Source organism: Camelus bactrianus, chromosome 6 (assembly GCF_048773025.1).
Source record: "Camelus bactrianus isolate YW-2024 breed Bactrian camel chromosome 6, ASM4877302v1, whole genome shotgun sequence".
NCBI classification, from domain to species: domain Eukaryota; kingdom Metazoa; phylum Chordata; class Mammalia; order Artiodactyla; family Camelidae; genus Camelus; species Camelus bactrianus.
In genome coordinates, this window is record NC_133544.1 from 29681991 (window position 1) to 29696806 (window position 14816).

Sequence of the window (14816 nt, forward strand, 5' to 3'; positions counted from 1 at the left end):
CATTTTTTTTACACATATCTAAAGACAAACATAGGATCTTTCTAAACTCTTTTGTGACATTTGAGGGAACCATTAAATTACACTTTTCCCACACCTGAATTCTGAGCCCATCAAAAGAAACAGAGGAGGTGAAACACTCGGTTTGGGTGCACAACAACTGTGAGCTTCCCCCAGGTTGGATCAGGCAGTGGCCCCCATGCCTCTGTGGCCATGGGTGGCCCACACCTGAATGTGACTCCTTCCTTATCCCAGACTCACCAATGGGATGAGCCATTCCATTTGCCCTGGGGAGGAGTGATGAGGAAAAAGGGAGAGGCCAAGAGTGTGGCTCAAGGAAAACTCTCCTTCATGGAGAACAAGAACTTTTCCCCAATGCCCTAGTGTAGCAAATGTTTTTATTATTACTATTTTCCTAATGTAAGCAGTACATAGGCTAGACTCCAGCTCCATTCAGTGAGCATCAGGTGGCTTCTGTGTCCCAGGCACTGAACTAGGCACTGGAGATAAAGAGATAAAAGACAAAGTTCTTTCTTCAAATGTCCACACCCTATTTCAGGAAGGTAGCTCTGTAGAAGATAACCAAGTGACAGAGCAGACGGCTAAGCAAAATATTTAGAAGCAAAGAGTCAGTAATAACTAATTGTAACCTTGAGGGACTAGAGAGAATATTAAAAAACACTTCAATTTTTTTTCTTTCTCTACTTATAATATTTCAAGCTGTCAGTTATTTTTCATTAGTGAAGGCTTTTCTTTTCTTTTTTTTTTTTTGCCAAGGATGTGAAAGTGCCTGGCATGCAATTGTGCAATGTATGGGTGGACATCTGTTCTTTCTGCCTACTCAACACCCTCCCCCTTTTCTGGTAACAGATGCCTTCTTCTCTTCCTTCAGCGAACTGTCCAGCCCCACCTCTAGGGTCCTTGCCTTCCTGACACCTGGGGGAGGCAAGTGATCTAGTGGGCCAACTGGATTCTTTTGGAGGGTGTTGACTTAAAGGCAGAAAGAAAAAGGACCTCATGCCCTTTGAGATCCTGAGTGATAAGGGCCAGGGAAGCTGCTTGGTCATCACGTGACAAAACTGCTGAGAACAAACCCATCAGGAGAAAGGCAGAACAGAGAGAAGGAAATATCACTAGAAACAATGATGACATCATTGGAAACCTAGGTAGACCCACCCCTTAGATTTCCCAATTCCATTGCCCAATAGATTCCACTGGATCTGCTACTTACAACCAAGAACTGCTGGTAACACAGTATTTATCGTAAGCTTACAAATTACTTGGAAACTTTGCTTGTAGATAGTTTTTATTGTGCCTTGGACTGAAGATGTTCAGGTTGAGACTTCCACAAAGCTTTGTGAAGACACTTACTGCTTTAATGCTGTTGGATATGTTCCAGAAATTGCCAGTTACCCTATGACACAGTGTCCTCTAATGATGAAGCTACCCTGACACAGTAACATTTATCAACTATCAGTTTCAGTTTTCATTTTTCCTGTTATATCACACTTATCGCTCAACCTTCATGAATACAAGTTTCTATGATTTATTTGATCCACTATGAATTTTCTTGCACTACAATTTACTGAAATACAGTCACCTTGGTTCTTGTTGACCTTTAAAGAGACCAAATTCATTTTCAGTTCTAACTGAGTCATTAATATTGTGCTGCATCTTAACAATCTACCTGCTTAGTTCATCTTAGTGTCACCTGTATGATTAACTCACCATGATATGTGGAAATTGTTGCTTCCCACCCTCCTTGAAGGTGAAGATATCAGCAAAATTAGAACTTTTAATTGTAGGAATGGCTGACCCTCTGTTTACCCTGCAGTAAAAGAGATAGTGAACCCTATTTCTTTGTTCTTATCTTGTAAAAATAAAATGGGACATGTGAGAGCACGAGGAGATGCTCAAGACATCAAAGGTAGGAATGTTCCCTACTGCTTTTGTATTTTACTTCCCTTACTGAATTCTGTTCTCTTAGAGAGCTAAGTATCATGGGCATCTTTGGCTATCCCATGTATGTAAGACGGTGGTAAGATGATAAAAAGAGGAAAGAATAAAAGCTTACCCATTTTCCTTGGTAGCTCATTCTACTGTTTCAATACTACCTGGAAGTTATTTCTAATACATATTTCTAAGTAAATACTATTGGCAAAATACTATTGAATACCAACTCTGTGCCAGGCACTACGTTATATTCCTCCTAAAAGCATTTCCTCTTTTTTTTTTAACCCTTGTGTAGACAAAGAAAAAGTAGGAGCCTCTTCTGTAACAGATTATTATAAGGCTATAGCCTAGCACTGTCTGTGATAAACTACTCCAATTGGCTTTAAACATTCTTTACTTTCATGATGAAAATTATATATATTATAGAAAATGACTGGGCCATTCGGTTGTTATCTTACTCTACTACTTTTCAACTGTTACTACTTGGGAGTAGCAGATTTCCCAAGACTCTAATTGTCTCAACATTTAAACTGATGCATATTCATAAGATGGAGAGTGAGGAACAGAGGACAGCACATTCAATGTTTGCCTTAGTGGCATCTGCAAAGTTAAATCACTTCAATACGTGGAAATTGTTGTGTCTCAACTTCCTTAACTGTGAAAATACTGATAGTAAAGCTGAAATAAAAAATAAACCCTGAGGTAGGATGGAGAGTAAAAATATGGCAAGTCTAGAGAAATATTTTGAGATACCTGAAAAGCCTTTAGCTGAACTCACATGGGGTGGCCCCTTGGCAGCCATGTCTGAGCCACGTTATCTGATCGGCGTAAGGGGAGACACATCACACATTGCGCTAGACCAATCTGATCTTCTCATAGGAATTTAGATTGAGAGAGGCCAGTCAGCTTGGACTGGTCAGCTGAACTGAGGACATGGAAACCTGGGTACTGAGGAGGCTACCATGTTCAGACATGCGCTTACATCGCTGAGAGAGAAAGGAAGAAGCAGAGAGACAGAGAAGCAGGGCTGTGAGTCTTTAAGGTTCTTCAGTGAGCTAGGTAAACAGAAGGATGCACCTGGGGAACAGGGACTAGCTTCCTTGGGTCCTTGTCAGTGCTTTAGTTCCACACTCTGATCTCTTAAGAAGCCCAGACAAATCTCATGCCCTTGGGTTCTGCAAGATTCTCCTGCTTTCTTGTGGTTAAGTGTCTCTTTTTTGTTATGACAGTTTGTGTGGGTTTCAATTATTTATAAACAAAAGATTTCTAACCTAGGCAACAAGACAGGGATTCTCAACTTGGGTCAAGCATCAGAATGTCCAAAAGAGGTTTTTAAAAACCCAAATACCCCTGTCCTCTCCCCTTCCCACCACCGCCAGCAGGTCTGATTTAGCCGGTCTGGGATAGAACCCAGGCAGGTGAAATTTTAAAAAGCTCAACCTGAGAACTACGGTTCATGGAATGGCAACCAGTACACAGCAGAAAGCTGGGCATCAAAAGGAAAAGGATATTCCAGACTAAGATAACAATGGCAAAAAGGGAAGGACTAACCATAGGATGCAAGCATGCATACCACTGCCACAAAGCTGCATGTTGTACATGACTCATCTTAGCACATACTTCTACGCTGAACAAACTGCAGTCAAATTCAGTCATCTGTCATGAAGGGGTTTAAGGTTTCAAGGAGCCAAAGTATTTCAGGTTTGATTCACATAAAAATCAACTATACCCTGCAGCTTTAAATCTAAATCATTTTGGTATCTGGAAGCATCAAATCTTAAAAAAAAAAAAAAAAAAAAAAAACCCATTATTTAGCTAGGCAATTATAGGTTGTGATGGGTGAGACCAAGCACAAATGAAAATAAGATGTGGGTGTGTGTAAAAGAGGCAATTAAGTGGGAATTTGGTATAGAAATTCTCCCCTGCACAGGAAGAAACTGTGTCCAAAAGTTGATTGTATTCATCTGACAGCAAGATTAACACCCAAATTATGGAATAAATTAGTAAGTAAAACTACAAATGAAATCACCGTCTTATAACTTTGACAAAGGAATTCATCTCAGGTTTACAGAGTAGATCTTTCCTGAGATAGTTGAGAAAGATTACTGTACTATTTGTAAATTTTTTTCCAACAACTATAAAAACTTTTATAATATTCCACTCGATAAAAATGCACCTTTTAAGAACTACATTATTTGGTTAAAAGGCACTGGTTAAGAGACCCTGTAACAAATGAAGATATGGTTAGCTTTCTTGCAAACCCTGGGAACGAACTCTCCATCAGTGAGTGGACTGGTGGTCTGAAAGGCACATCAGGATTAACATACAACAGGAGTTTCAATAAACTGATACGGAGAAAGAGAATCTGATTTAGCTCTTGGAAACGTCCTCTGTATAATAAGATACAAGTTTGGCAGCGAGCAGAGCTCTCTCATCATCTTACCTTAAAGTTCAAGGCACTTCTGTGAAAGTGACTGTTGGAATTTGGGGGGTTTTCCTTCTTGAGAAACCTCAAGAATCTGCAGCTCATTGGTCGGACAGCACCATGATAATCAGGGGATTGGACGGAAGACCCCTCAAGGAATGAACCCTCTACTATGGTCTACTTCGTTGCTTAGGACCCCCAACCTGTGGCCCCCTGAGAGCCAAAAGGGAAGAGTAAGTGTTGAATGAAATACAATGAAAAGAAAATAGAATCACTTCCACTCCTTCATGACATCGTTCTGGACAAATAAACGATCTTACCTTTTTGAATTCTGCTTTCTTAACTACAGAACTGAGACTTCTCCAAGTCATATACAAAGGAAGATACTAATGACAGCTTTTAGAGTTAGGTATGTGGTTTAAGGCAAAAGATGGCAGAACCTTAATTAAATATTTAGTTTCCTCAATCGTTTGTTCTACAAATGATGTAATAATAATTGCTAACATTTGTTGAACACATACGTCGGACACCATTCTCACATATTACATTATTAACTCCTTTAACCCTCAGTATAGCCCCTGAACTAAGTTCTGTTATTATGCTCACATGTACAGTGGCACAGAGAGCTTACCTACTAACAGCTGAGGTTAAAACAGCTGGAAGTGACAGAACCAGGATACACAGCCCAGAAACCGTAACTTCCTTGACCTCTGTACCACACTGCTTCATAGACGGCAGTGACCACACAGGCTTTCCCCTTTCTCCTGCCAGTCTCTTCAAGTATTGCCGGCCTACTGGCCATTTCCATAATACCAAACCCGCGGCGGGTACCTGCTTGCCCACTGTGAAGGCTCCGTAGAAAGGATCTGTAAAGCTTTCCTTAATTCTCATATGTCAAACTTTTTTTTTTATTGAGTTATAGTCAGTTTACAATGTTGTGTCAATTTCCAGTGTAGAGCACAATTTTTCAGCTATACATGAACATACATATATTCATTGTCGCATTCTCTTTCACCGTAAGCTACCACCAGATCTTGTATATACTTCCCTGTGCTATACAGTACAATCTTGTCAAACTTTTGTTAACTGGAAAATCAGTAGCAACAGATGCTGGTCCCTACTCTACTTTAATTAGCTGGTGAATTTGAACCAGACTCTCAAGGCCTCCATTTCCTCATTTAAATAAAAGAATCATATTAGGTGATCCTTGGGGCTATTTTTCAGCACTACAAAATGCTATGGAAAAAAGAAAAAGATTCTAGGTCTCTTCTGCAACAACCCATGTTGGCATGCCTTAACAGCACTGCCTTCACAGAGCTTACAACCAGCTCTAGGCAGATAAATTAGTTGTGATGAAACCTGCTGGTGTCATAAAGGAAAGTTGACATGCTTCAGGACTGGAAAGACGCAAATCAGAAAAAATTATGGAAGGACTGAAATATTCTGATTGTACTAGCCCAATCAATGCATGGATGGCTATCTTTTTTAACTTTGAAAAAAATTTAAATACAGAAATTTACAGAGAAAAATATAACACTGTTCCTGTATTTTCTTCAGTTTTTTTCTTTTTTGTCTTGTACATTAAAAAATAGATTAAGCTGAAGTACCATAATCGCTTTTCTTTTTCCAGGTGACACCCATCATCAAGAATTTGATATTCATCCCTCTAGTCTTCTAAAAGTAAGTATAGTCTTTTTTTGGTACATAATCTTATCCATGAAGCATAGATCATCTTTAAGGCACAAATCTAGAATTGGATTTATTGGGTTGCAGTGTGTGTGCCTTTTCATGTGTAACTAGATGCTACCAGATTGTTCCTCAAAGTGACTATACCAGTTCACTCTCCTATCAGCAATGGGAGCTGTATCCTATCCTCACATGCTCACCAACATTTAGGAGTTTTTAGTTTTATTTGTGGTCTTGGTTTTGGTGGGGTTTTTGGTTTGTTCTTTGCCAAACTGATGGGTAAGACTGGCATCTCATTTTTGTATTAATTCTATTTCCTTAATGACTTATAAAGTTAAACACTCAGCGTTCTTCTAAAAATTGTGTTTGTAGCCTTTGCCCATTTTTCTATTGGCTTGTCATTTTCTTAGTTATAGAATATGAATATGCCCAATTTCTTAAGCCTAGAGGGTCACAGGTTATAGGCTAGTTTGGAAGCCACTGGTTGACCCTGATTAGGCAAGGGGGCCACCCCATCTAGGGGCAGGCTTCATAGCAGGGTCTGCATCCAACAGCAGAAGGAGTGAGGTTATTCTGTTCAGGAGGCAGCTAACAAGTTATTCATATGGCTGGGCAGGCTGTGGACAGGGCTCTTTGGTTCTTTTTCATTTGCCTGGCCACTGACCTCGTCACTGTGTTACTTTACACCCCTATTCCCTAGGCAGTAGGAAGGAGAAATCGACACCAGCCTTTTCATTCCCTCCTATGTAATGAAGAAGAAAAAGTCTGGAGTCTCTTAAGCTTTCTAAAGACAGGTTTCACCTAGATGAGATGATCTCCAAATGTTTCTTCACAGCTTACAAAACGTTTAAAGAAAAAGAGCAGATGAAACTAAACTGAAATGGAATTTTACAAATGGAATTTTAAAGGTATTTAGCTTTATTTCTCTGCACCTCTGAGAAACCGGAGGAAATATTTTCTGTTTTCTTGGCCCTGGGGCTAACTAGAGACAGCCTAGTGTCAGACACACAACAGATGCACAGTCTTCTCCTCTGTGAGGTGAGTGAGTATGTGGCAGAAGCACCATCTCCGAGAGAACTTAGATCTTTTAACACTTGGGCCACGAGGCTGCTTCACGGCGCTGCCCCGACTTTCTCAGTGGAGAAGAGCCACGCACCCTATGGAGCTTTAGAAAGAAAACAATGCTATGAAAGGGCGCTTAGTCTCTTTGGGTTTTCTTGAAATAATGATCTCGTGTCAAGCTTTGACTGCTAAAATGAATTGTATTTTGATTAATGGCCTTTATTCTGTTAAAAAAATAAATGAGTAAAGTGTGTGTTTATATATGCAGAGATGTATGTTCTACGTGTGTTTGTGTGTGCATATCCAGAGTGAAAGAGCCAGCTGTTCTAGCCATCCATATTTAGGGGGCCGGGGGTGATATAGTAAGTTCTGTTGAAAGGAGATGATGGGAGAGAATCTCATACCTTGACTCTTTCAACGAGACAGAGGTCAGAGGGCAGAGCATGGAAATAAACTTAGAAACTAGCTTCTTGTTTTGAAATCAGCTTTTTAAAAGGTCGCCTATAATGTGAACTTCTTTTGGAAGCTAGGTTTCATTACTGCTGTTGTTTGGAGGTGTTTGGTGTGTTTGCTCGTCTGGTTTTGTTTCTCAGTTGATTCTTCCTGCATGATTCAATGGGGAAATGAATTGTGAGTGGAGGTTGTGAGGTCCCTTTCCATCAAAATCACCGTCTTCAGCAAATTCTTCCCCCAATCCTTTAGACAACAGGTTTGCAGCCTTGCTCTTCTCTCTTCCCAGTTATTCTCTGTAACTTGAAAACTACAGGTCTAGCAATTATCATTTGGATGTATTTACAATAACTGTGAAATCAGCCAACCTCTTCTTATTAACAGATTCACTTAAAGATTGTAAAGCCTCCTGGATAAGTGACTTTTAAGTGATCATGTGGGCTCCATGAAGCTGAAATGACTGCTGGTGTGTATTGTGCAAAGACTGTATCCTCTAAGCAATGGGGCCAAAGAAACTGCAGAACCAACAGTAGAGTCAAGTAGAAGATAAGGTGGATGCATAAAGAGTATAGTCAGAAAGAGCTCAAACTTGCACGTAGCATCCCAAGTCGCCACAGAGTAGAACTTAATACAATGACCCAAACACCATAGAAGAAAGTAGAGCAACATATGGCCTTTACTTTTTTTTTTAATCTTAACTTTTAAAATAAGTCTATAGTCATCAAAGCAGTAATACTGCCAGGGTTATTGTTCTTTAGAATAGCTTTTCCATATATAAAACCAGAACTGTTTCCCTACGTAAAATCCATTTTCCTGAGTCTTGGTTTGAAAGTCTCTGGACCTCAAATTAGACTAGAAAAGTTACAGTAGGAAATAAGCCAGAGACCTACCAGAGCCAACGTTAAATGCTCCTGACTCAATATGGAACCTGTTATACTTAATTCCATCCCTCCAAAAATACTGGCACCAGTGCTAAGCAATCCCATGATTTGTCTCATTTATATCGTTATTGCAGAAATGAATGATCATTTGTTTTCTAACAGTGAAAATGAACGAGTAGAAAAGAGAACTCTCAGTTTTATCATTACTTGACACTGGGTTTTTTTTTTTTCTCCCTGATGTGCTGTTTGTCCATGTACAACAATTTCTTCTTTTTAGACGTGTTATAAGCATTAGAAGCGACTCCTGGGCAGAACTACACCTACACCAAACCAGCCAGTGTTGATTATGTTACCTTTGAAGATCGGCACCAATTGGTTTCACAATTTTTTGGATAAGCAAATCCTTCATCTAGGAATCACAGAATCTTAGTGAAGAGGAATATGAAAGTTCATCTAGTCCAACCTCTCAGCCTGTTCAGGAATCCTATCTGCTTGAAAAATCCTTCTTTTGTACAAATAAAATGTCTAAGGCAATTTTAATATACTCAGTGGAAGAAGAAAACATCTGCCACTTTTTTTTTTTAAAGAACTCTTTCTCTACTCAAATACCATTTATTTTCTCCCTTCAATCTTCTTTTCTTTAGGTTAAATAGCCCACTTTCATCGTTCTTCAGAGATCTGATTTTCCATGCTTTTAATCATTTCAATTGCTTTCCACATCCTCTCAAAATGCAGAAGCCCAAGCTGGGCAAGGTACTTGAATGAGGGCTTTGCCACTAAGTGTCTCATTAGTGCTGAATATGGTGACTCACTTTTTCATGGCTGAGCATCACGTTAGATTTTAAAGTGTGCTTTAAAAATATATATACGTAATTGATTCTTTACTTTGACGTCTTTAACTATGTCATCAAAAAAATATTTTTAACGGTAACTTGTTTAAAAGTGAAAAGCCCTCAAATCATTTAGAATGAGTTTTTCCTAAGGTAAAACCGAGTCCTCACAGGATTTTAACATATTTAATCGCTGGTGGAGCACACAGCTGGTAACAACCTTATTGCCAGTCCCAAGTCTCCTCCTGGAATTCCCAAATTTCAAATGCATATCATCATGTTCCCTGGACCCAAAGGAAAGGAAACCGTACTCTGTGTAGTCCTCTGGGATCTATAGCTCGAGCTTACGGTCCTATCTTTTTAGTAGCTTGTGGCCTCCATGGGGGCTGTAGGTTCCCAGAGAGTGTCGAGGTCTCAGATGTGTGGAGGTTTTACTCTGGAGTCCACGTTATAAATGATACAATGCCCTCTCAAATTGTCATCATGGGCAAAACAACAGGTAGGACATATTCATGGGTCCCATTGTGAAAGCAGCTGGACCCAGTGCTTAAACGATGGGAAGCTGTCTTTCTCCATCTCCCAGCTCTGCCTTCCAGTGTGTCGCATCCTTAGGCAGGCTCCCCCTCCGTGGTGGCAGGCTGACATTCTACCAGCCAAGGGAGCCCAGCAGGGAGAAGGGGCTCCTCTCTTCTGGTGGTCCCAGCCAAACTTGTGGGAAACTCTCACGTCCTCAGCTTGGGTCCATATTTTTTCCTAAACCAGTCATCAAAACTCCAGTTGGTCTGATCCAAGTTCAGAGCCAACCTCTAGAGCTGGAGGGTGGCATCGGCCTCATGTGGACCACACAGATGGAGCTGAGGGGGGGGTAGTTTCCCAAAGGAAAACCAAGGTGCTGTTTCCAAAAGAAGGGGGAAGGGAAGCTTGGCAGAGGGAGAACACAACACTCCTCTGTTCATAGCCTTTTAGAGTCTCCTCATGGTTTTCTGGGAGTCCACAAATGGCATGGTCTGTGACATAGAGTACAGAATCGGTAAAGGCTTAAAGAATGAATCCACTGGCGAGCAGCCTGGCCACTTTGTGATTACTGGCTCATAAGGAGCACAAGACCTCAAACACTTAGGGAGCATGGCTTAGCAATGCACAACAGAGAATGCTCGCTGAGTTGGGATGGTTTGGATGGGGGGGGTGAAGGGAAAGGGGTTGAGAAGATATAGTCCTTTCTGTGTTGATTTCAGAAAGGGCAACCCAAGAATTAGAGAAATTGCTCCCATGGATCGAAGAAGCAGCATATACTTAAAGCCTATAATGAGAATTACTTATGCATTTCTTTGATCCCTGGTTCAGTGAAATTCTGATCAAAATTTTGCAGTGATTTATAGGTCAGCTCAGTAAAATAGAGTGGCCACAGAAACAAGCTGGATACAGATGTATGAGAGATCTGAGAAGGGAGGAAGAAAGAGAGGACTCCATAGGGAAGTGGGTGCCTCTGAGGCCCTAGGCAGAGGCAGGAGAGCTGTTCTAGGAAATTACCTACCCTTTGAAAGTGATGTAACAGGGTTTCCTGTGAATATCACAGTAAAATGAATATCTATCAGTGAATAATTCGGAGATAAGATCCTATTCTAATACAGTGCTGAAATGTGCCACAATTACATTTGCTACAGCTCCACAATTAACTTCTAAATTTAGTTTATTTTGCTTTTATAGTCACAGATATTCTTTTGCAATTATGACTTGATATTTGTAACTATTTTATACTACGTTTTAATAATACCTCCTCAAAGATTAATATCCACTCCTAGTGGTTAGAACTTGAAATAATTATGGTCTGTTTAGCTTTGGTTCCTTATTGAGTCTTAAGTTAATTATAAAAATATTTGTAAGTAATAAAAAATAACCTCATTGGGTAATATGGGCATTGGTATTAAAAGCAAAAGAGAACCAGGAAATTTAGTTGGAGTCCCAAAGGAGTCTTTGGCTGAGGAAGCTTTGGGAAGCACCAGGCTGGATGTCTCCAAATGTAATAAACTCTTGGCCTAAGCATAGAAGAAGAAAGTAGTAGAGAGAAATAGAAAGGGGAAATGGAACAACCTTCTTTGTAAAGAGAAAAATCTCTGAAAAATCGCTTTTTTATTCTCTGTGTGCTCTGGAGGAAAACAGGCTAATTTATATATAACTCTCCCTAAAAAAAAGTGGGGGGGGGCAGCTAAACTAATAAGACATTGAAAAAAATAACTGAGATCATGAAACTGATGGTGTAATAACTATGGTAGAAATATTTTATAACCTATTAAAAATTTAGCTGGCCAGAACAGATGAAATTGAAATACACACGCTTACCTCTAAAATCAAACATGAAAACATGATTGCCGGATACCTTCCTGTGTGTCCCTCCAGATCTACTCTCCATGCTTCTCCACCCTGCGCTCTGCATTGGAACCTGACCTGTGTGAACCACATCAACAGGGCTCTGTCCTGGGTCTGGCCACAGAGGAGCGCCAGCAGGAGACAGGAGGGGACAGAGTGGCCTTGGGCTGTGAGATTGCCCGAGCCTCCTGGAGGTCTCAGATCCTGCCAGGCAGCCTTCTCTGTCTCCTATTTCCAGAATCCCGCCCACCCCTCACTCTCTCAGGCCTAGGGGTACCGATGGAGCCGCTCTAGTATTAGCCCTGGATACCTGCAGAAGCCCTGCTGGCTTCCCTGCACCCTGTCTGCTCCACTAAAAGTATTCCTTTTATTACTCAAGTATCCTGAATGATCCTAATTAAAGTCATCTCTTGATGGGATCCTGGCTGATACAATACGTAATGTATTTGGTTGAAGAAAAAGTAATTCAGTTGTAGAAAAAGTTCTAATAGCAGTCTGTGCCTCATTTTATTTCTAGTCCTAACATTTACTAGTATTTTTATTAGAGCTGAGTGCAGGCCAAGCTTAGGCACAGGAAGGTTTATGACCAAAGACGCCTTTAGTCCCCTACCCGTGATCTAGACATAGACACAGAGTGCAGGAACGAAGGCTGCTTGGCTTTTAGCACAATGACATGACCCGGCTGCCTCCTCCCTGTTGTCTCCAAATCCCGACCTGGTCCTTACTGCCTGTCACCCTTCCTTCTTTCCATCGGGCAGTGGTGGGGCTGACAGCACTGTCTGTAGTAGTGTCCAGGACAGTAAGCACACAGTAAGTCCACTCGGGGAGATAAGCCTTACTTAATAACAAGTAATAAAATTATTCAATCGGTGTCTAATAAAAGATGAAAAGAAACTGCTAGAACTCCAAGCACCTCAACAGCATGAACCACGTCTCAGTCATGTTTCTGGTCCCCAAACCTAACACAGAGCCTGACACGCAGCGGGGGCCCCCGAAGACACATGTGGAGATGAATCAGTGTGTTCAGCTCTAAGGGACAGTAGGCTGGTAAGCCTATGGGGAGCCACACTCACTCGTGTGTCCTTAGTGTATGTTTCTACCATGTGCACAAGTTCCTTCCACTTTTAACAGAACATCATCCGTGTCTCCCTATCTGGGGTCATGGACGCCCCCCTTCGAGAATCTGGTGAAAGCAAAACACCTGTGCCAACACCAACACATAAATACAGGGCAACAGCTAAAGGTGGAAAAAAATACTCTCAGTCAAGATGGTCCATACAATTCCTGAAGCAGACACATTCCCTGTGCAGAAAAAGCCCAGGGCACAGGGTGCTCCAAGAGGAATCTAAGAAGGCGCATTCCAGGCCAGACCTCACATCTTCACCCAAACCCAGCTCGTGATAATGGATACCTATGGCGCTGGTGGCTGGTGAGGATCAGCGCTCTCCCCATGGGCGGGGCTCTGTGCTAAACGTGGTGCTTGCCTTGACCCAGCCCTTACTACACCATCACCCGGCAGGCACTGCTATTATCCTCATTTTAAAGATGAAGAAGCTGAGATACAGGGAGGTTTGGCAGATTGTTCCAAGCCCTAAAAGTAGTTAGGAACCAAGATTAGAAGCCAGGCAGCCCCCCTCAAATGCTAGCACTAGTCTGCGCTGCTCCCGCACCAACGAGCGTACACCTACTGCTGACTACCTCATCTCACTGATGGAACTTCATCAGCACTCATTTGCTGGGCATCTCTGGAGTGAGAGGCACGGTGTTAGTTGCTATGGGAGGGGCAGAGAGGCACAGAACAGAGTTTGCCCTGAAGGCACGAGTGCCGGGAAAGGGGGTGGGCCTAATGCCTCATTTACATGAATAACCCAGGCAGCACAGGCGATGAATAACTGGGGAGAGCATGAGAGCCAGGGAGGAAAAGCACTGCGCGGGTGGGCCGAGAGCAGCCTGAGGGGAGACGGAAGCTTCAAGGGAAAAGGAAACTTGAACAGGAATTCAGAGCATCTGAAAAAATTACTGGAAGGAATGACAATGAAAAGCAACTGGTTAAAAAAGACAGTCACACTCTAGAAAGAGAAAGTATGTTCATTATTAATCTATAACATGAAGCACAGAAGTTTCCATCTTAAATATGTTATTTGCATGATACGAAAGGAAAACATTATAAAGAGGGTTTTTTGTTGTTTTTTTTTTTTTTTAATGTCATTGGAAGATACCACTTGGCAGCAGGAAGGTTCCGGATGGAGTCTGTATACGGAGAGCCCAGTGTCAGCTTGGGAATGTATGAGACCCGTGCATCCAAAATGGACCCGTCCTAGTTTGGGGTCTCACTCTGTGCCAGGCTCTGTGCCAGCTGCCAGAGATAAAGAGATGAACAGAATAGGGTACCTACTCTCAAGGGACATACCATCTGCTGAGAAAACCAAACTGCTTTGCAATTTACTATAAAAACTTTGTGATGCCCCATGATAACAGGGAGGTGGACAAAGAGCCTATAAGATGAGGCCTGGAAGGTTGACAGGAGTCATCCCTGCCCAGACATGCGGGTGGGGAGCAGACGGTCCATTCTAACACTATCTGAGTGGACTTTAGAACATAAAACAAGAGATGATCTGAGAACCATCAAAAGAGCACTGTAAGTAAGCAACATACAATTACTATGTTGGGCACTTATAAAATGAATTACAGTATGTACAACTGTGGGTGTGTTTTGGTTTATGGCCCTGAAAGAGGTTAGTAAACTCTTCCGGCCACCAGTGCCTGGAGGTGCCTGTGCTCGCTCCTTTTCTCAGCTTCGTCTCCTGCCACTCCCGGTTGTCTTTGTAGCTTCCAAAGACCCACAAGGGCATACCCGAGTCAGAAGGGTCTCTGAACTTCTGCACGTGCTCTTCGTATCTCTATATTTCAGTCAGAAGTCAAGCTTGAAGTCTCAGAAGAACGTCTCTGCTCCTGCTTCTGCTCTCCCGCGTAGAGCATCTGTGCATCACTTCCTCTGATGGGTTCTCCAGTGCCTTGTTTGTACTGTTCCTCCTCTCTGGCAGACCTCCCAGTTCTCTAAGGAACGTCACCCTGAGCTGCCAAAGCTTCGGACTCAGTGCCCAGTGAGGTCACATGTTGGGGCTCAGCCCAGCATCTGGCACATAGTAAGAACTCAGTAAAAGT

At 41.8% G+C, this 14816-nt stretch overlaps 1 protein-coding gene and 1 long non-coding RNA gene across 16 annotated transcripts in view; one reads left to right on the plus strand and one right to left on the minus strand.

Annotated features, from left to right (window-relative positions):
* Positions 1-13473, plus strand: part of LOC123618875 (uncharacterized) — a 43494-nt gene extending 30021 nt beyond the window's left edge. The window contains exons 3-4 of one of the 3 annotated variants that reach the window (XR_012507485.1): positions 6006-6055; positions 11682-13473. This is a non-coding gene — a long non-coding RNA (uncharacterized LOC123618875). Of the gene's footprint in view, positions 1-6005; positions 6056-6761; positions 10038-11681 lie in introns of those variants that run through there. The other 2 variants (XR_012507484.1, XR_006727370.2) reach the window with 2 other exon arrangements.
* The window catches only part of RAD51B (RAD51 paralog B), a 696422-nt gene that overhangs the window by 291283 nt on the left and 390323 nt on the right, over positions 1-14816 (minus strand). The gene's annotated exons all lie outside the window — the stretch shown is intronic.